This window comes from Eurosta solidaginis, chromosome 4 (assembly GCF_040869045.1).
Source record: "Eurosta solidaginis isolate ZX-2024a chromosome 4, ASM4086904v1, whole genome shotgun sequence".
NCBI classification, from domain to species: domain Eukaryota; kingdom Metazoa; phylum Arthropoda; class Insecta; order Diptera; family Tephritidae; genus Eurosta; species Eurosta solidaginis.
Genome location: NC_090322.1, coordinates 8139774 through 8162824, shown reverse-complemented (window position 1 = coordinate 8162824; position 23051 = coordinate 8139774). Strand labels below are relative to the sequence as shown.

Sequence of the window (23051 nt, the reverse complement as noted above, 5' to 3'; positions counted from 1 at the left end):
CGACCATAGTTGACTCTTCTGTAATTTCAACATGAGCTAAAATCTGCAAGAATGAATAATGCATCTTTTAATTTTTATTATTACCAACTATTTTCCTGGAACACGATGGTTGCTCATCATTTGCTTTGGGTTTTTTAGAAAAAAATTCAGTCAAATCTAACTGACGCTTCGACATTTTTTTAAATTTAATTGCACAAAAAATTTGACCACCAGCAGCGACGACAAGAACTGTCTTCTTTCTTTCTAGCAATATTAAGAGTATAACAAATTACAATGGAGATAGAGATGCATTGCTTAATTTTTTGGAGAGAATTGATTCAATGGTTCCTATTTTGGAAAATTTTCCGTGGGAGTATAGAATGGTGACAATGGGTAACATTAAGGACAGAATCACAGGCAGTGCCAGACAATCGCTCTTGATCAATGGTAATGCGAGTGATTGGGCAGTTGTCAGACAAATTTTGGTCGACAATCATGGAGAAAGATTCTCAGTTGATGAGTTGATTGACAGGATACGAGCTTTTCGATGTAGTTCAACTATTGAACACTTACAATGAACTAAATACGTTGCTTTGCCTTTTGAATAATGCTTTATATTTTAGTACACAAAGGCTTCCAGAAGTGAATAGCGAAAGCAACGCCAGAATCGCTCTGAACTCGTTTAAGCATGGTTTGCCTGAACCAGTAAAAAGCATAATTATAAGTAGGGATCCTAAAAATTTAAAAGAAGCATATGACATTATCAAAACAAGAGTTCACAAACTAAAAATTATGATGCACAACACGTTAATTATACAAATAATCGTAATCAGGCACAAGAACAACAACAATATTATTATAACAATACAAGTAGGTACGGGCAAAAATACAGTCAACAAAGTAATTTTTATCGACCCAGCTTCGCTTTGCAATCAAGACAAACGCAAAGCAATAATAACAACGAAAGATTGAGACAACGAACCCCTTCTTCTCAACTGACAACTAACCGCCCACATTTTCATAACACTTCGAACTACCAAAGTTGTAATAATAACTCAAATAGTAATTTTTTTAACAATAACAATTCCTATTGTAATCAACCTTTAAATGAAGCAGTGGATATTGGTGTATATGAAAACTATGAAAATTTTCAATTTGGCACACCCGCAAACTACCCTATATAGTAATAGACACCAACATTAAAAAGCATAGATTCATTATAGATACTGGAACTGAATTTAGTATTATAAATCCAAATATTTGCAATCCAAAATGGAGAGCAAATTTATCCGTTTCTGTCTTAAAGGCTTTTAATAATAATATACAAATATACGTTGAATATAGCGTACCGTTGTTCAAAGAATTCAAACGTCAAAACTTGGTCGTAAATTTTCTTGAATTTCCATTTCACAATTATTTTGATGGCAATATCGGTAACAACATATTGTTACAATTAGGGGCAGTAGTTGATTATAAAAATAGAAAGCTGCAAACAGACAATTCAGTATTACCAATTTTTTTTTAGCGAAAATGAGGAGATAACTATTGACGAGTATAATAAAAACGATAGTTTGCAAATATTTCTGTCAGAAAATGACAATACCAAGTTACATGAACTTTTTTCTAAGCATTTGAACAAGCAAGACGAAGATGTTTTAAGGGCTACTTTAAGAAACTATGAGGATCTATTCCATAAAGATGGAGAACATCTACCTTTCACAAAAAAAATAAAGCATAGAATAATAACTAAAACAAGTGCTCCAATATACAGTGAGTTATATAGATACCCTGTAATTCATCGATCAGAGGTAGAAAGGCAAATACAGGAAATGTTAGCCAACAACATAATTGTACCAAGCAGTAGTCCTTATAATTCGCCCTTATGGGTTGTACCCAAAAAAGCTGACAATAGCGGAGTACCGAAATGGCGAATTGTAATTGACTACCGCAAACTTAACGCTCAAACCGTTGACGACAAGTTCCCAATTCCAAATATTGAAGAAATATTTGATAAATTGAGAAAATGTTCATATTTTAGTACAATAGACTTAGCGTAGTGATTTTAACAAATAGAGGTTCATCCCGATGATAGAGCCAAAACAGCATTTTCTACAGCTGGAGGCCACTACGAATTCACTCGTATGCCCTTTGGCCTAAAAACAGCACCTGCAACCTTCCAAAGGTTAATAAACCATGTGCTTAGAGATCACATAAATAAGATATGTGTCGTGTATCTAGACGATATTTTAATATTTTCTACCAGTTTCGAGGAGCATGTCGAGTCTATGAAAAAAATATTAAATGCGGGCATCACATTTGAAAATTCAATTTGACAAGTGTCACTTTGCCGCTTTAACGACAAAACTTTTAGGCCATATTGTTTCAGGGGAAGGAATAAAACCAGACCCATCTTAAGTGGAAGCAATAAGAACGCGTCCACCTACTAATATAAAACAAATAAAACAGTTTCTAGGCATAACCGGTTACTATCGAAAATTTATTCGGGATTATGCAAGGGAGCAATACTTGATTTTAAAGGTAAAGATTTCTTGAAATCTTTCGAAGCACTAAAAAAATTAATAACAAGTGAGCCTGTCCTGACATCTCCTGATTTTAGTAAAAAATTTACTCTAACCACAGATGCATCTCAGTTTGCTATCGGTTCAGTGTTAAGCCAAAACGGCCATCCAATATCTTATGCATCTCGAACTTTATGTGACCATGAAATTAGGTACTCTACGATTGAAAAGGAGGCACTTGCTGTAGTTTGGTCTGTCAAACATTTTCGGACTTATCTATATGGCCGAAAGTTTTCCATACAAACAGATCGCAAGGCTTTAGTTTGGCTACATAATATAAAATAGCCGAACATGAAGCTGCAGAGGTGGAAAATTGTAATGAATGAGTACAATTTTGATATAACTTACATTAAGGGCAAAAAAAATACAGTCGCTGCCTCGTTTAGTCGATATTTAGAAAAAGATCTGAATGAAAGTATAGTTAGTATTTTTAATATTCAAGAAGGAAGCAATAAATTACTTACTTACTTAATTGGCGCTTAACCGTCTAAACGGTTATGGCCGTCCAACAAGGCGCGCCAGTCGCTCCTTCGCTCCGCCAACCGGCGCCAATTGGTCACACCAAGGGAGTTTAAATCGTTTTCCACCTGGTCCTTCCAACGGAGTGGGGGCCGCCCTCTACCTCTGCTTCCATAGGCGGGTTCCGATAGAAACACTTTCTTGGCCGGAGCATCATCTTTCATTCGCATAACATGGCCTAGCCAGCGCAGCCGCTGCGTTTTAATTCGCTGGACTATGTTGATGTCTGCGTATAGCTCGTACAGCTCATCATTAAATCTTCTTCGGTACTCGCCATCGCCAACGCGTAGAGGTCCATAAATCTTTCGAAGAACTTTTCTCTCGAACACTCCCAAAGCCGCTTCATCTGCTGTTGTCATGGTCCATGCTTCTGCCCCATATAGCAGGACGGGTACGATAAGTGACTTGTAGAGTATGATTTTCGTTCGCCGAGAGAGGACTTTACTTTTCAATTGCCTACCTAGTCCAAAGTAGCATTTATTGGCAAGATTGATTCTTCGCTGGATTTCAGTGCTGATGTTGTTGCTAGTGTTGATGCTGGTTCCCAAATAAATGAAGTCTTTTACTATTTCGAAATTATGGCTGCCAACAGTAGCGTGGTTGCCAAGGCGCATATGCGCTGACTCTTTGCTCGATGACAGCAGGTACTTCGTTTTGTCGTCATTCACCATCAAACCCATCTTTACCGCTTCTTTTTCCAGTTTGGAGTAAGCAGAACTAACAGCGCGGGTGTTTAGGCCGATGATATCAATGTCATCAGCATATGCCAGTAATTGCACGCTTTTATAGTATATTGTTCCAGTGCGGTTAAGTTCTGCAGCTAGTATATTTTTCTCCAGCATCAAATTAAAGAAATCGCACGATAGGGAGTCACCCTGTCTGAAACCTCGTTTAGTTTCGAACGGCTCGGAGAGGTCCTTCCCAATTCTGACTGAGCTGATGGTGTTGCTCAACGTCATTTTGCACAGCCGTATAAGTTTTGCGGGGAAACCAAATTCAGACATAGCGGCATATAGGCAGCTCCTTTTCGTGCTGTCGAAGGCGGCTTTAAAGTCGACGAAGAGGTGATGTGTGTCAATTCTCTTTTCACGGGTTTTTTCCAAGATTTGGCGCATTGTAAAAATGGTAGATTTACCTGGTCTGAAGCCGCACTGATAAGGTCCAATCAGCCGGTTCACGGTGGGCTTCAATCTTTCGCACAATACACTTGAAAGGACCTTATATGCGATATTAAGAAGGCTGATTCCACGATAGTTGGTGCATTTTGCAGTATCCCCCTTCTTGTGGACTGGGCAAAGAACACTTAGATTCCAACCGTCGGGCATGCTTTCGTCCGCCCATATTTTGCTAAGAAGCTACTGCATGCGCCTTACCAACTCCTCGCCGCCGAACTTGAATAGCTCCGCAGGCAATCTATCAGCACCCACGGCCTTGTTGTTTTTCAATCTGGTTATTGCTATTCTAACTTCGTCATAATCGGGCGGGGGGACATATATTCCATCATCATTGGGGGATCGGGTTCTTCATCTCTGCGCGGTGAATTGCTGCCTCCATTTAGGAGAGCAGAGAAGTATTCCCTCCATAATCTAAGCACTCTCTGGACATCAGTTACAAGGTCGCCGTTTTCATTCCTACAGGAGTTTGCCCCGGTCTTAAAACCTTCCTTCTGTCGCCGTATTTTTTGGTAGAATTTTCCTGGTGGCTAGCAGCTCAAGCTCCTCGCACTCACGCCTTTCTGCTTCTACTTTTTTCTTCCTGAAAAGGCGTCTCGCTTCCCTTTTCAACTCACGATAGCGTTCACACACTCCTCTTGTCGCGCTCGCTTTTAACGTAGCCCTGTAGGCAGCGTCTTTTCTTTCGGTTGCAACGCGGCATTCTTCATCATACCAGTTGTTTTTTCGTGGCCGCTGGTAACCAATTTTTTCCTCGGCGGCAGTACGAAGTGCTTTGGAGATATGCTCCCACTGCTCCTGTATTCCTTCAGGATGAGTTGTGCTCTCAGAGAGCAGGTGTGAGAGTCGAGTTGCGAAATCATTGGCAGTCTGTTGTGACTGAAGCTTTTCGACGTCTAGCTTTCCTTGTGTTTTTTGTTACTTGGTTTTACCCGCGTTGAGGCGGGTGCGTATTTTGGTTGCAACGAGATAATGGTCCGAGTCGATGTTAGGTCCTCGGATCGTGCGCACATCTAAAACACTGGAGGCATGCCGTCCGTCTATCACAACGTGATCGATCTGATTGCGAGTATTTCGATCAGTAGACAGCCATGTAGCTTGATGTATCTTTTTATGCATGAACCTCGTGCTGGATATGACCATGTTTCGAGCACCGGCAAATTCAATCAGCCTCAGTCCGTTAGGTGAAGTCTCATTGTGTAGGCTGAACTTTCCGACTGTAGGGCCAAAAACACCTTCTTTGCCCACCCTGGCGTTAAAGTCGCCAAGCACGACTTTTATATCATGACGGGGGCACCGCTCGTATGTGCGGAAATAATAACAATGATGCAAAAAACGAAGAGGTTTGGAAATTAGCTTAACCGGCGCTAGTATTCACAGTGCTCTTGAAGACAATATTGACCACATATTTATTACAAGTAAATCTATTAGCTATTACAAAAATCAGATTTATTAAACTTCGGCGAAAAAGAAAATTATTCTATGAAAATTGTTAACAGAAAATGTCAAAATCACATTATAGTAACAGAAAAATCCGACCTTAAAGCCTTCATGGAAAAAATTTTAATAAACAAGGGTTTCATGTGTATATTCTGCGATGATGGCAATTTATTTATGAAATTCCAAGACATGTTCACTAACTTTTTTCACAAAAATATTTTAACTTTGTATAGATCTACTTTAAAATTAATTGAAATAACTGATAAAGACGAAATTTTAACCATTATTAAAAATGAACATATTCGTAATAACCATAGGGGAATACAAGAAGTATTTCTAGCCAAGTGGCTAAACACGACAGAAATCCAATAATAAATCCATTTAAAATAACAGAAGCTCCATCTCATTTCATTGTACATATCGATATCTGGTATCCATGTAGAAATAAAATGTATTTAACAACCATTGATAAATTTTCTAAATACGCTACATTTCAAAAGTTGAATGATAGGAAATGGATCGCGATTCTCGAAGCTATAAAACTTGCGCATCCAGTACTTGGGTAAAATGAATAAACTTATTTTCGATAATGAAAGCTGTATACTACACAATGCAGTTAGTTTATTTTTGAAAGAGAAAATATTGAAGCACATACCACCACGGCTTATTTAAAGACCGGTAATTCCGATATTGAACGCCTACATGGTATATTAAACGAGCACTTAAGAATAATGGAAGCAGACACAAAAACTAAAAATATTGAGTTGGATGAAAAATTATTTAAAATTTTTAATTTCTACAATAACACAATACATTCAACAACGAAAAGAAGACCTATAGATTTTATAATAAAGAATTTTGATAGAGAATATATCCAAAAACTAAGTCACGAATACTAAGCTCAAAAAGTACAGAAAATAAATAAATAAAATCAAAATAGAAGCCATGAATCAAATCTCGTAGATAACGCTGTAAAAAATAGACAAACTCCGAAAAAGAAACCCAATTATGTTATAGATAATTAAAATAACCGCAAAAAAAGGTATTATAATGCTAAAGAGGAGATATAAATTCCAGTAATTTTAAATTTTCTCTCGTTTGATTTTATTCTTTAGTTAAGATATATATATAAAGGAGGGTAGGAGTGACGGCGAAAGTCGTCATGGTGCGGGGGACGCGACAGGTGCGGAGAGTGCTCCGAAGCAGGTCGCCGCCAGCCGGGAAAGCTCCCGGCGGGTCAAAAGGGCTGATCAGACGGATCAGCGCAGGGGTTTGGTTTCAAACCCCGTAGGTACGGGTAGTTCGGTTAGTGGAGGGGTGTCGAAACCGACACCCAATGTAGGCCCATATGGGGCTGTGACAGGGAAAGGCAGAGGTCCGACGAATGCGACGGAGCAGCCCAGTACTAGTAAGGAAGCCCTGTCGCGAGGAGCTTTCCCAACGGGAGCCCTGGGGTCGAAGCCTGCCGGGAAAGGTAGGCGATCGACGCCGCGTAGGAAAGCTCTGGGTGATCGGCGCTTAGCTGAGAAGATCTTGGAGCGCTACGGCGGAAGGGATGCAGCTCAGATGTCTGAGAAGCATTCCCGGACGCTGGAGTGGGCCAGGAGCGTCGTAGCTTGCGACGACCACACACCGGTGTCGAACGATGCGGGTGAGCAGCAGGGTTTGGGGGCTATGAAGCGGCAAAGGTCGGATGAGCGGAATGCCTCAACGACAAAAAGGGCCCGAGGAGGTGGGGACGCAATTTCGTTTAGCGAAATCGCTAAACGTGCAGGCTCCATCACCCTCGGGGTCCTGGATAGGAGTAGGGAGGATGGTGCCATCTCCCGAGAGGAGTGGCCGTGGGTCGCCAGCGCCATATCAGCGGCCTATATGACCGCTGTTATGGAGAGCCCAGGTACGCGGCCATGCTTCGAATACTCGGGGTGGTATCATGGTTTTAGACTGATTACTTGTGCTGACCAGCGGTCGGCCTGTATCTTTAAGAAAATAATTTCTTTGGTAGGGGAGGTCTGGAGGGGGGCCAGACTCGAGGCCGTGGAACGGAGGGATCTCCCCCTTCGACCGAGGGCTCGGGTGTGGTTGCCTGCCGGGCCATCTCAGCCGGAGAAAATACTCGAACTAATGCGTTACTGCAACCCGAACCTTCCGACGCATAACTGGAGGGTCCTCAGAGTAGAGGAGGCTGTTGGGCCACGTCGGCAAGTGCTGATTCTGCTAAACGCAGAGTCCACCGGTCCTCTCTCTGACACGAGGGGAGTTATCTCCTATGGCCTCGAGCGTGTGGTTCTTAAAATCTACCACGCCGATTCCAGGGGGGATGGTTCCTCTCCCACAGAGACTGTTCGGGAGGTGGAGGCGTCCGCAGGGGAGCCAGTACCCATGGTTGTGGATGCTGACTCCGCTAATTTGGACAGCGAAAGCACTGTTGACGTCCCGTCAATAGCGGGATCTGTCATCAGTGCTAGTCGTCTGGATGATAGGGCCGAGGAGGAGCTCCTGGCCTCCGAGGGCGAATCATCGATGGCGGGATCCGTCATCAGTGTAAGTCGTCTGTTGGGGGAGGAGGAGGACCTCCTAGTCTCCGAGGGCGAAGCCGCCAAGGATGGGGTGCAGAAGAAGAAGAGTGGTGTTGATGGAAATCCGTCAAATCAATCTTCAGCATTCTAAGGCGGCTTCCGCAAACTTGTTGCTCTGTCTTGAGAAAGGCGGAGTGGATATTGTCCTTGTCCAGGAGCCGTGGCTGAGTAGTAACGGCGGAAAAATTTCTGGATTAAGGACGGGAAAATTCAACACCTTGGTGCATGGGGAGGCAGGTAGGCCTAGATCCTGTGTGCTTATTAAAAAGGAATTTAAAGCTTTTATTCTCTCTAATTTCAGCAATGCTGACGTAACCACGGTCTGCCTCGAGCGAGGCAGTAGCGAATTGTGGGTGGTCTCAGCGTATATGCCCCATGGGGACGTAACGGGACCACCGCCTGTGATACTGGGCGAAATCACCGCTGAAGCAAGGCGGAGAGGTGTTGGCGTAATCATAGGTGCCGATGCTAATGCACACCATAGCATATGGGGGAGCTCGGATACGAACACCAGAGGTGAGTCTTTATTTACTTTTATTGTAGATGAGGGACTTTGTATATGTAATAGGGGGAATGACCCGACTTTTATTACTGCGGTAAGGGAGGAGGTCTTGGACCTCACCCTGGTTAGCAGAGAACTGGAAGATCGGATATCTGGATGGAGGGTTCTCAACGAGCAGCCCTCGGACTGGGAGCTCTATAAGGTGAGTCTGGGGATTTATAAATATGAAATAAGGTTAGCCAAGCGGGATTCATGGCGAAGCTTCTGTGAAAACGTGGAGGGCTGCAATGAATCCGCGAGGCTTAGAAAAATACTCTCTAGGAATCCCGCCCCTCGGGGGTATCTGAGAGATGATGGTGGGGACTGGTCGATGAGTAGCGAGGAGTCCCTGAGACTTTTACTGGACAATCATTTTCCCGATGTCCCAGTTGCGCAGGGATCTTCGCTTGCGTGGTCGGCGGTTGCTGGCCATGCAGAAATGCCTGCCATCCCACTACGGGAAAGTCAAATATCCTGGGCTATAAATTCGTTCAAGCCCTATAAGTCACCCGGTCCGGATGGCATCATTCCTGCGCAACTTCAAAGGTCTTTAGGGATTTCCTGCCGCTGGTTGGCCATCATCTACACTAACTGCCTCAGGCTTAACTATATCCCTAGGTCGTGGCACACGGTTAGGGTCATCTTCATTCCGAAGGCCGGCAGGGGCTCTCATGTAACACCTAAGGATTTCAGGCCAATCAGTCTCTCGTCGTTTCTTCTTAAGACGCTTGAGCGGCTGATTGACCTGTACCTACGAGAAAGGATACCTGGGGGGTTACTGTCGGCTTCACAGCATGCGTACTGCAAAGGCAGATCGACGGAAACGGCTCTCCATTCGATTGTAAAGCAAATAGAGGGGTCTCTAGAACATAAAGAATATGCTCTGGGTGCCTTTCTAGACATCGAGGGGGCTTTTAACAATGTTCTACCAGGGGCAATCGAAAGAGCTCTGGTGGGTTTAGGAGTCGAAGCGGCTCTGGTTGAATTTATTAGCAAACTTCTATGCGGTAGAATTGTCGCAGCGGAGTGGGGAGGAGCCATAATAAGGAGGAAGGTGTGCAGGGGCACGCCACAGGGAGGTGTCCTATCTCCTCTGCTCTGAGTTGTGGTAGTCAACGAGCTTCTTGTGGAGCTGGAAGCCAATGGCTGTCGGGTGGTTGCCTATGCAGATGACCTCGCTATCCTAGTCAGGGGCAAATTTCTGGGCACCCTGCGCGATGTTCTGCAGGGATACCTGGATACTGTGGCTAGGTGGGCTGAATCATGTGGAGTGGCGGTCAACCCAGGAAAAACAGAATTGGTTCTTTTTACAAGGAGATATAAGATACCCGACTTCAGAACTCCTTCGATTGGAGGGGTACCGTTGGTACTTACTGACAGGGTTAAATATTTGGGAATTGTTCTGGACAAGAAGCTGTCCTGGAGGCCCAATGTGGAAGATAGGGCCAGGAAGGCCGCGGTTGCCTTGTACTGCTGCAGGGGGGCTATCGGAAAGAGATGGGGGCTCTCGCCAGGAGTAGTACACTGGCTTTATGAGATGGTTGTCAAACCGATTCTGCTATATGGGGTGCTGGTCTGGTGGAAAGCACTGGACACGGCGAGCACCTCCAAAATGCTAGTGTCAGTGCAACGGACGGCGCTTATCGGCATCAGTGGCGCTATGAGAACAACACCTACCTTGGCACTGAATGTCATGCTGAATATACATCCAGTAGATATTGCGGGAAAGGCAGCCGCGGCCCGGTCGTTGGTCAGGCTTCGTGATATGGGTTATATGCTTTCTGATTTCGGACACTCTAGCCTTCTTACTAGTTTCGACTTTATCCCGGACAGGACGGACTATTGCATGCCGGTGGCCGCTCCCTATACAACCTTCACCCCAGTCATTGCCCCGAGGGAGGAGTGGAGAAGAGGAATTATCTGGGGCATGGGACCGGTTAACTTGTTCACGGATGGGTCGAAGTTGGACGGAAAGGTTGGCGGGGGGGTCTTTTGTCAAGAGCTAAATGTAAGCCGCAAGTTTAAGTTGGCTGATCACTGCAGTGTATTCCAAGCGGAAGTTGCTGCGATTAAGGATGCGGTGGATGAAATGCTATCCAGCGCTACTACGGTTAGGGAATTTAACATCTACTCTGATAGCCAAGCGGCTATAAAGGCCTTGAGCTCAACTACAGTGCGATCGAGGGTGGTCTGGGAGTGCCTGACCACACTTGCGATTGCATCGAATTATTTTACAATTAAGATTATCTGGGTCCCGGGCCATAGTGATATTCCGGGTAACTGTCAAGCGGATCTCTTAGCCCGAATCGGTACAACTGAACCGGATGAAGATGGCTGTAGGGATTTCGGGATTCCGCTAGCCACCTGTGGATTGCTCTTCCATAGCTGGGCCTCGAGTCAGCTCAGCAAACGTTGGGCGGACACTACGTCTTGTAGGATATCAAGATCTTTCTGGCCGAAAGTGGATGGCAGGAGGTCTGCTGAAATAATTGGGTTCACTAAGGCTCACCTATCAATGGTCATTGGGGTTTTGACAGGGCACTGTCCCATGGGTATCCATGCGGTACGTCTCAATATATTGGAAACTCCATCCTGCTGCAGCTGTATGGAGGATGATGAGGTGGAATCACCAAATCACTTTATGCTTGACTGCCCAGCTTTTGCCAGAACTAGGCGAAAGTATTTTGGTCGTGACTCACTTGGATCTCCCGAGGAGCTATCCAAGGTTGAGATCGGGATCATTCGGAACTTTATCGTTGCTACCCAACGATTCTCTAAGTAGTTATATCTACGTCACCGTTAGTTTAGTTTATTATATGTGGTATCACAACGGACCGTCATGTTGTCCAAGTGAGCTTCCTCTCATCAGGGAAGCTACCACCCAACCTGACCTAAGATATATGCATTAACTGTTGAAAAAACAAAAAACAAAAAAAATTTTAAATAACACAAGAGTTGAGAATATGTATACATCCAACTTTTATATATATGAACATAATAAGGATATATTTTCGAGGACTCAAATATGTTAGAGGGCAGGAGTTACATAACCTTGCACATCCTTCCTTCTCTTTGCTACTCTCTCTCAGTTAAGCTTCCTTTACTTATACTTTTAAGAAACTACATAATCTTACTTTACTATACTACTTTCTTCTTACTCTTACTTATCGTAACGTTTAAGCTAGTCACATTTTGAGTCTTACTTTTTAAGCTCTCTGTACTTTGAATTCCGAAATAAAGTTTAGTTTATGTTTGACATTCCGACGATAAAGGCAATCGATCACGACTACATTATTATATATTTGAACAGAAACATTATATATGTAACAAGAATGTTAGAACTGAAGTTTCAATATAAAAAACAACACAATTTTTTGAGCGGCAATTTTGCAAGCCTTTTGAACGCATAAAATATACATCTTAAAATTATTTAATTTTTAGCTCTAAATGTAGGAGCAAATCGAGGGGATATAACATGTGTAATGGATGATCTCACTGCGCTTTACGTGTAGTACGCTTTCTAAACTGAGAGTATTGCCCTTATGTCTAAAAAAAAAAACTGGTATGATACTCAGGACAAAAATTCACTAAGTACTAAGGACATTTCTTTCGCTTGTAAAATTGTTTGTACTTTTCTTTGGGAAGGAAGTTATGTTTGATTATTACGATTCTGTTTTTTAATATGACCGAGGTTGGTTTTTTATAAACAGAACTTCCAACTTACCTTAACTTCTGCTCAGAAAAGTGAAGCTCCTCACACTTTTCTTCAATAAACTCCGAAGTCGGCGTCCTGAGCGGTTGCGCGTGCTGCGGGGCGCATATCGTCGGCGGTGGCGTTCGGGGCGTCTGCGTGTGCCTGCATACCGGCGGCGCTGGCGTAGGCAGCGATCGCTGCTCGGTCTTGTTCCGTAGTACGCGTGCCGTTGGCGTCGGTGTTCGCAGCATTTGGTGGTGTCATGGTGCGTGCAACGTCAACGTACGTATTTGCGCGAGTAGTTGCACGCATGTTGTTGACGTCGCCGCCCGTAGTTTTCAGTGGTGTGATGTTGCGTGCGACGTCAGCGTACGAGTTTGCGTGCGTAAGTCCACGCGCGTTGCTGACGTCGGCGCCAGTAGCTCCTTCCAGCAGCACGACCCTAGGGCGTTTTGCTTCCTCCTCCTCGTAGCGCTGGCGCATACGCTTGCCGCTGTTGGATAATTTGGTGTTATAACCCTCCATTGTAGATTGTTGGTTTGTCAAGAAATTCGTAGCAAAAGAACGTGTTGTCACTTCGGTGGTTTGCGATAGAATGACCGGTGCTTGCTTATCCTCCCATCCTTGACACTAATTAATATATGTTTGTTTTCCCCTGAATTTATTTTAATTTCGATTGTGTTTATTATTTCCTGGTTTCGTGGTCTCTCCGGTCTCCGATGAATGGTATGCCTTTAGTTCGGCAATGCTTGCCGTCTTCTCCTTCCCGCTATCGATGTTCCTTAGTTTGCCAATTACTGGGGAGACATACCCCAGGATTTGGTAAGGGCCATCATACTTGGGTGCCAATTTCGCTGCAAATCCCTCCGCAGGGTTTGACAAGTGGTGCTCCTTGGCAAGAACCAACTCGCCGACTACGGGGGTCCATTTTCTCCGCCGTAGGTTGTAATGACGTGCTTGATCTACTGCTGCCCGCTCCATATTCTGCCTCACTATTCTGAAGGCCTCCTGCATTCTGTTGGACTTCTCCTCGGCCGTAGCGAGAGCTGCACCCGTCCCAACGTTGACTTCATCGAATAGGGCTCCTGGCAGTCGTGGCTCTCGTCCTTGCACGAGGAAAGTTGGGCTGTAGCCTGTAGAAGCGTTGACACTACTATTTATCGCTAGCCCAATTTCCGGGAGGAGGTCGTCCCATCGCTTATGTTTTGAGTTGGTGAGCTGCGCTATGATCCGTTTGATGGTCCTGTTTGCTCGTTCTGTTGGGTTTTCTTGGGGAGTATACGGTGCGGTGTATTGTTGTCGTACGCCAACTTCCTTAAGGTAGCGCTGCCAGAGCGTGCTACAGAACTGTGCGCCGTTGTCGGATATGAGTACTTTGGGGCGCCAAACCTTGAGAGTATCCGTTCGCTGAAAGCTCGGCGAAGGCCGTCTGCGGTAGCACGCCTCATGGGGATCAATTCCACCCACTTGCTGAATCGGTCGAAAAATACCAGTAACATGGTGTTCCCGTGTGTAGACCGTGGTAGGGGTCCAACGAAGTCGACGCAGACCGTGGCAAATGGTGGCATCTTTCCGGCTGGCTTTTGTTGTGTTTCCTTGTATTTCTGGCAGGATTCGCATTGACGTACATACCGGCTGATGTCACGGAACATACCGGGCCAATAATATCGGTTGGCGACTCGTGCTACTGTCCGGCGGATACCCATGTGTCCCGCGCTTGGTATGTCATGATTTTCCTGTAAAACTCGCTGTCTGAGTGGTGTGGGCACACACAATTTCCATGGTACCGCCTCTTCGTCGTGTGACCGGCAGGGAATATGGCGGTATAAGTGTCCATCCTGTATCGTATAGTCGGCGTATTTCTCCGGGATGGTGCGTACCTCGTTGACCCGCTTGTGCCACCACTTGCATTGTGGTTCCGTCGTCGTAGTAAATCGTAATGCTTCCAGCGGCTGTCGAGATAGAGCGTCCGCCACCAGGTTGAGCTTTCCCTTACGATACTCAATGTCGAAGGTGTGCTGCTGTAGTTCTAAGGCCCATCGCGCTATGCGGCCAGAAGGGCTCTCAATGCAATTTAGCCACCTTAGTGGCATGTGGTCGGTTATTACTTTAAATTTGTAGCCTTCCAAGTATGGCCTCATCTTACGGATTCCCCAAACGATGGCCAGACACTCCTTTTCGGTGGGTGAACAGTTGGCCTCTGCCTGGTTGAGCTTCCGGCTGGCGTAAGCGATCACTCGCTCGCCCTCTTCTAACTCCTGTGTCAGCACTGCCCCCAGGCCGTAGTTACTCGCGTCCGTCTGCAGGGTGAACGTTTTCGTGAAATCCGGGCATGCAAGTATGGGTGCTTCAGTGAGTTTCCGTTTGATGATGTCGAAGGCTTCTTGCTGCTCGGTTCCCCATCTCCAATGCTTGCCTTTCTTTAACAGGGCGGTGAGCGGCTGGCTTATATTGGCGAAATCGGGCACGAAACGGCGGTACCACGAGGCTATTCCTAGGTATTGGCGTACTTCTTTCGCGCTGGTCGGTGGCTTCAGTTCCTGAATAGCGGCAACCTTTTCTGGGTCCGTGTGGATCCCTTTATCGCTGACCACGTGGCCCAGGTACTTGAGTTCTTTCCTAAAGAAATCACACTTCTCTGGGTTGATCCTGAGGTTGGCGCGCTGTAGTCGTAACATCACCTCTCTTAAATTTCGGATGTGTTCCTCTAAAGTTGTGCCTATGACGATAATATCATCCAGGTACGCAAAAGCATGGGGCTCCATTTCTGGACCAATGACTTGGTCGAGCGCCCTCTGGAACGTTGCGGGTGCCGAGTGCAAACCAAAGGGCATGACACGCCACTGGAACAGGCCGCGTCCGGGTACCGTGAAAGCCGTGTAGGGGCGACTGTTTGATTCTAGTGGTATTTGCCAGTAGCCGTTCTTCAGGTCGAGGCTACTTATATATTTCGCTTGTCGTAGTTTTTCCAAGATGTGCTGTATCCTTGGCAGCGGGTATGCGTCGGGAACTGACTTGGCATTGAGCTGCCGGTAGTCCACGCAAAGCCTCCACTTACCGTTTTTTTTTCTTAGCTAACACGATCGGGGCGCTATGTGGGCTGCAGGATGGCTCGATGCATCCCTTCGCTAGGAGCTCGTCGATCTCGTTGTTAATTATGCTCTGCATCGCTGGATTGCGCGGGAAATACCTTTGCTTGATGGGACGGTCGTCAGTCAGGATGATCTTGTGTTCGGCTACTGTCGTCACTCCGCTCATGGCCTCGAACTTTTTGAGTTCTACTGCCAGAAATTCTCGTATGCGATCCCCCTCGCCTTCTATACCCCTATGTTCATTGCTGGGTGTGTCGCCGTTAATTCCGTTCCTGACGTCGTACTTGCCGTTCCTCGCACTCGGTGGTGTTATACTCTGAATGGTCTCCGCCGTGGCTCCAGGAGGCGGTGTGTGCTGAGCAAGGGGTCTGTTTAGCACGAGGTGCCCTCCTCCACATGATATGGCTGCTCCTAGGCTCCCCAACGTATCTAGGCCAAGTATAATGTCGTCGATTGCCCCGGGCATCACATGTAGGACTGTGTGCAATGACGAATCTCCGAGGCGTACCTCTGTCCTTACGGCATCGAAAATCGTAGTGCTGACTCCGTTGGCCATTGTTATTTCGATGGCCACTCTTACCCTCTCCCCGCTTCCAGAATTCACCACGTGATTCGCGAGGGTGGCTGAAACGAAGCTCCTTGAGGCCCCTGTATCGATAACTGCCTCCGACGATACTGCTCCAATCTGAGCTGGGGCATATAGGCGACCGTGTTCCTGGTACATGACTACCGCTGATTCGGCGCTGGGTTCAGTGGGCTCACCGCGCCTTGTCCTTGGTGAAGCCCTCCGTCGTTTCCATGACGTCGACGGCAGCATTCAATCGTGCGTATATCGTTTCGACCGCACTCCCAACAAAAAATTTTCCGTGGGTTACGACATCTCCTTGCATAGTGTCCTTGGCCACACCTTCTACATACCCTGCTCGGATCGAAAACCCGAGTTTCTAGTGGTGAGTGGCGCTGTACCCTCGGTGGCTGCTGGTGGGATGATCGTTCCGACTGCGGTGATGAAGCTGTAGTTTTGTCACCAACGACGTGTCTCGCTATTTCGCGACGTGATCCATCTGATGTCCGTCGGTAACCTTCGTGGATACCTTCATATTCCCCGGCGAGAGAGGTGAGTTCTCCTAGGGTGTTGAAATCTCTTCGGCGAATGTAGAGTAAATAATCGGGGTGGCTATTGCGGAAAATTCATTCCAGGCGTTGCTCGTTGCTGTATCCGGCGTGTCTCATCAAGCTTTGTATCCCTGGGACATAATCTTTATATCTTTCGCGGGCGTGCTGCCTTCGTTGCCGTATTTCGTCCTCGAGACGCTCGAAGTACCTGGCTGGTAGAAAGAAGCTTAAAAAGTCTCGCTTGAAAGTCGTCCAGTTGCTCCAGTGTACGTTGTTATTGCGGTACCATTGAAGAGCGGTGCCGCCTAGCAATTCGTGCATCGTTTTTGGGAGCAAGTCTACGTTTAGCGTATAGACATCGGCTAGTTCTTCCAGCCGTTCGACGAAAGCTAGAGGGTCCCGTCCACTTTCATATTTCGCTGACCACTTTCTTACCTGGTCGATGATGGGTGCGAATATAACGGTCGGTGCCTGAGATGCACCGTTGGGTGGTACCGCTACTCCGGATGATGCGCACTGTTGTGGGTGTACTGTGTTCCTGGGAGGGAACGCAAACTGGTTGTGCTCAGCTGGTCTATCGGCGATATTCATGGCTCCGCCTCCGTTCGGCGGGATCGGTGTCTTAGACTCATTTTCCTCACTCGTGTTTGTTGTATTTTCCTTCCTATACGCAGCTTCTAAGGATACAAATTTTGTGTGTATTTCCGAGTCAACATTTGCTTTTGAAGCCATGGCTGCTATGCGCTTTCTGATTTCTCGGGTGGTGCCTGTCTGCTCAATGTCCAGCTCCTGTGTAATGGATATCAGCTGCTTCTTTGAAATATTGTCTAGCCACGTGGTGTCAATCTGGTCGGTCATTTTTCTGTTAGGTTTCTAGTCAGGAATGTTCCTTCTGACGTTGTACGATTTGCAGGGTGCCTGCTCGGGCGCCAATTGTAACGAAGCTTTTCCTTGCCCCGGTGCTTCTCCAGTAACTGCTGGGGTATACTCGCCGTGTCCAAGGTTCGTTTACAATGAATTTGTATTTCGGGGCGCCTTGCAAATCGTTTTCATATAAGTTCACTTTATTGGTAAATTCCCTAAACTATAATATAAAATGTATAAAATGTGTATCTATAATTCATTTAATTTCATTGCTTGCTTTATAATTCGTGATGGGCTAGCGGTCCCTCGTGTCCCGTTAGGAACGTTCTGTTAGGGCGCCGTACTGGTCGCCGTCTAGGTATGTGTTAATGTGTCTCGGTGACGCCTTGCGCCGGCGTGTTCCTATTATGGTTAGTGGCAGTGCTAAGCCTGCTGCGGCCAGTGTCGTATGCCTGCGTATCCCTGCTGCTGCCAACGTCGTATGTACGCGTAGTTCTGCTGCTGCCAACGTCGTGCGTATTCGTGGCTCTGCCAGCGTCGTATTTATGGGTGGCTCTGCTGTGGCCAACGTCGTGTGTATGCGTAACTCTGCTGGCGTCGTGTGTATGCGTGACTCTGCCGCCGAGGCTTATGGCGATGGCGCGCGGGCTCGTGACGTTGTGGGCCTTCGCTTAGCGCGGAGCGAGCGTAGTTTAAGGCGTTGTAGAGCGGTCAAAACCAGCTTACCCACAATCCTCAACCCACGGCTCTCTCCTATGACGGGAACTGTCTTGCGATGGTCAAAACCGATACGCCCGAGATGCCCTTCAATTGCTGCTCAGGTGACAGTCGCAACTTTGCGCCCCGTTAGGTGAGATCCGCTAGCCTCGGTACAGTCACGTTGTTGCGTTTCACCTCGACTCACTCCTACTGCGGTTGCCGACGTACTTCTGCCGCGGACGACGTTTGGCTGAGCGCGGGATCACGATGCTGTGGAGGGCGTTTGCTTGCAAGGGAGCAAGCGTGATCTAAAACGTTGTAGAGCGGTCAAAACCTGCTTACCCACAATCTTCAGTCCACGACTTTCTCCTATGGAACGCACTGGCTTGCAATGGTCAAAACCGATAAGCCTTCCAGAGCGCTCCAATAGTAGCTCCGGTCGCAACCACAACCGCGTGCTGACTGACTCCTGTCTTCTCGTGTTGCCCTTTTTATAGCCAATGCTCTTGATGTTGCTAGCATAGTTCGTTGCGTTGCCATAGTTACGGTGTTGCTGTGGCGTGTTGCGGCAACTCTTTGCGCTAGTGATGTTTCTGACACTTGTTTGTGTCCCGTGTCGTGTTGGCAATGTTGCTAATCGTGTTTTTATGATGTTTCAGAGACTTGTTTGTGTCTCGTGTTGTCTGTAGTACTGCTCCTGTGTTATGGCGTGGTGGTTTTGTGTGGGCCAAATTAATGGATTATATTTGGTTCTCACAAAACCCAAAAAGGTTGTGAAAGTGACAAATCCCGATATAAAAATAAAAATAAATTCTTCATAAAAGTCATGACGATTCTGTCTTGGTGGCCGCCGCAGAAATCACATGACAAATAAGATCAAAAATATTGCTGGAAAATAGGGAAATTATTAAAAATTTAAAGATACGAAAAATTTTTTTGCACCCACTGTACGTTCCACTTATCCATTAATAAAACTACCCCGCTCTTCCATCAGCAACCCCCTCTATTATATATAAAATTTATTACAGATTTACCTAATTATGAAAAAAAAATAAGGTCAAGTAAAAAAAAAATTGTTTTTCCTTGAATAAAAATTAAATAAATACGATCATTTATTACCTAGGTCTCATAAGGTCATATTTTTACATATTAGGAAAGTAGTCTACTTTAGCCCCAATAGATTAGAAAATATTAATAGCAAAATTTTTTTGCTCTAACCCTATGTAGATAAATAATAAAAATTATTCAATAAATTATATACATAGAAAAATTTCGATAGGAAAATAATTTGCATAAGTTACTAAATAATAGTAGGATAAAAATGGTAGAAACTATAAAAATAATTTAGAAACTAGTAATAGAAGCAATAAATAAGGAAATAGTAGTCCATCTAAGATATCTCTTGGAAATAATCTAAAAATAAATATTCCAATTTACCCGATTACTTAATAAAAGCAATTGAAAACAAATCTTTTTTTTCTGCTTCATATTCCCATATAAATATTACAAAATAATTTCCAAAAAAGCGGATTTTAGATGGGTCGACACATTTAAAATCCGGCTATTAAATATATACAATAAATACAATAAGTAAAATAAGTAAAATAATCATTAAACTTAAAATTAAAAAAAAGGGATATGCATAAAATGTAAACAGTAAAAATATCAAGGTCAGCAAATCAGAAGCAAAGCAAACAACATCTTTCACTACAATATCAAGTTACAGTAAAATATCAAAATCATTGAAAATACGACAAAGAGTCTTATACAATTGTTCACAAAACAATTATATAACCCTCTTTTTTTAAGGCGGATGGTGTAGCATTATGCGTCATACTCATCTATGTAATACACTTGCGGCATTACGCATCATGAACTTCTATGCCAAATACATTTTAGTAATAATCATATTACAATATACAACATTAATTATTGAACTAACCCAGCGGTTAGCTAACATCAATGGAATGCCGAATATGAAACCCTTGTCCGTTCACAGCTAATAAATTCTGCTTATTATTTACATACAACCAATAATGGGAATTAACCAAATACTCACATTGATCTGCTGACTTTGCAAGCATGCATACAAACCTACATGTATGCATAGCATTAACCAAATTACTCGCATTGATCTGCTGACGTTGCAAGCAGGCATACAAATCTACATGTATGCAAGCATGCATACAAATCTACATGTATACAAACCTACGTGTATGCATACCCCATTACCAATGTACATATTTTTAGTTTATTAGTATTAAGATAATTATGAATGTATAGGTCAGGTAAATAACTATAAAAGAGAAAGAATTTATTTAATAAAAAGAATTAATGTTTGACTACCAAACCTTTCACATCTTTTATTCCAAATTAAACATTTCACCATTACCTCCTAGTGGTCCTCAACGAACCACTTGCTTTCCCTGATGTACCAAAGAATAAGCGAGACGTCCGCCATTCCAACCTCTACCAGGCTGTCGAAGAACCGTGAGCCCAGAAATCAGAGCTTGTTGGTATTCGCCATCGTCGGAGCGATGGGTGCGAGGAGTTTGAGAAGGAAGCTGGTGCCTTTGCTATCTAAGCATGGCCATAAGGACCCATCGATCGCAGTCAACCCTGTTGGTCCATAGCAAGTCCGTTGCCCTGTTCTCATATTCCTCGATTCTCCTGAGGAGATAACCCAGCGGTAGTCGGAAGTTTTTAGCTTGTATGAAAGTTACTTAAGACTCCCCAAAGAAGCTATGCTCCACTTTTCTGAAACAATTCCATTTTGCCGCTAATTTTACAACTTTGCGTGCATCTCAGATTTAGTTGGGCCGGTACTGATAGTTCTGAGTCAAACTTTAGTTTCCATAACCAAAATTAAACCTTATTTGCTAATGTTAACCCTTCTGACACATTTTCAAATTTTCTAGGGTGGGTCTCCGGCTGTAAGGAATGTTGGAAGCAAACCGGACACACATGAGGCTAGATATTGGGGCTATTTTTTGTTTATCGCTGATACAATGAAGGCAATTTGTTAGTATTTACCATTGGAGCTTTATTAAAAAAAGGATAATCTGGTACAACGATTGTTATTCTCGGGACTTTTTTCCCGAGGCTAAATGCTGTGTTGAATTATGTTTAAGGCTTTTGAGGTCCTTTTCGACTTCGCACACCTCTAGCGTTTGAGGATTTTTATCCTCGCGACTTCATTTACTGAGTCACATTTAAATTTTGCCTGTGCCAAAGGCACAAGCTGCGTGTACAATATATCCTCCGCCTGCTTGTTAATTTGGAAGATGTAGTACTGATCCTCCTCCGTAGACCGAGATACAGTAAGTACCTTCCAATCATGTGTCGGTATATTTGGATTTTGACTCTGCAAAAGTCGCAGCGTATTCTCCGACTTCATCACGCATGGTATCCATACTTGAACTTTTGATACCGTGAAGATCTGCGTTTTATCCAGCCACCTCTAACCGCACGTTCGCCTTTAGCGGATTGCAACAACTTCCTCTAACGCCCGCACGCTCTCGATGTTTTCGTACGCTATCATCTTTACACCATTGTACCAAAACTAAGGTTTGAAGAGTCTTACCTGGTTCTTCCCGCATCATCTTGAGCATTAAGCTAATAAGCTCCTTTTCTACAGATCTCCATCTTTTAGTAGTCATCTGACTGCTTTCCCACATCACTCATCTTCTCGATAACTGCCGGAGTCTTAGTGTTACTTTGCGTTACGTTCCTATGGCTTATCTCCTACTTCCGTGGTTGGAAAATCCCCACTTTTAACGTCCTCTCTCTGGCTTGCAGCTTTAGAGCTTGTTGCTTTCGAGATCGTTACTACCTCGCTAAAGGGGACCCTCTGTCCTACAGCCTTAGATCCAGTTGTCTTGTCTATGCAGCTGTCCTGCCTGGCGGCCCTGGGACTGGGTCCTTTCTCCCTCTTGAAAGCAGGTTTGTCGCCAACCGCCGAACGTTGCCCCTTCATTCTACCGTTCGAGGCTTTTTCCTCATACCGGTTGTAGTACCAAGGGTTTGTCGCAGCAAACCTGTTGGGTCGATCACTGCTCTCAAGCGTTGGGCGATTCTTAGTGCTGCACGGTTCTGCCGGAGAGCTCTCTTACTTCCTCTGCTCCGTACCCTTCTCCACTCTACCTATCCGTTAGCATTTGTGTGCTTTCCGATCACGGAGCTAGAGTCAACTACTCTCCAGGGTTCGAAGCATTGCTTATTGAGTTTTCGCCTTCCTTGACTTGCGACTCCGTTCTCCCTCTCTCATCCTTCTTTTTAAAATAAGATCTTGACTCGTTCATCTTGGTCATACGACAATATAGCATTCAGATCATCTCCACCATTTTTTTACAACACGTGAATTATTAGCGGAGTTACAGCTTCGGAATCGTGTTGAAAAACTAAGCCTAAAAAGGGCGGAGCCACGACAGTTTTTTTAACTTCCCATATGAATTTTAATTATGTATATGTGAGGGCATGCGGGTGTGCTTTGATTTTTTTTTTTATATTTGAACTGTAAATTTGCATCTGTGCCTATGATTCAGACAAAACAAAATCAAAAATGCTATAAGTTTATAATGGTTGAGCAGCTCTGATTGTAAGCATCGAAAATAAAATCCGAAACACAAAGCAAAACCATTAGGCACTCAATAAAGCAATAATGAGATAACTAAGAAAATTGTATTTTGTATGGAACATTGGTTTAAGGGCTTTAATGTAGAAAACTTGGCTGTGTGGAATTGCTATAGAAATCACTAAATTTTACAAATATGGGAAG

The 23051-nt window shown here is 44.7% G+C and overlaps 1 long non-coding RNA gene across 1 annotated transcript in view; it reads left to right on the top strand.

Annotated features, from left to right (window-relative positions):
- LOC137248942 (uncharacterized) overlaps positions 1–23051 on the top strand; it is a 325966-nt gene that overhangs the window by 7561 nt on the left and 295354 nt on the right. The gene's annotated exons all lie outside the window — the stretch shown is intronic.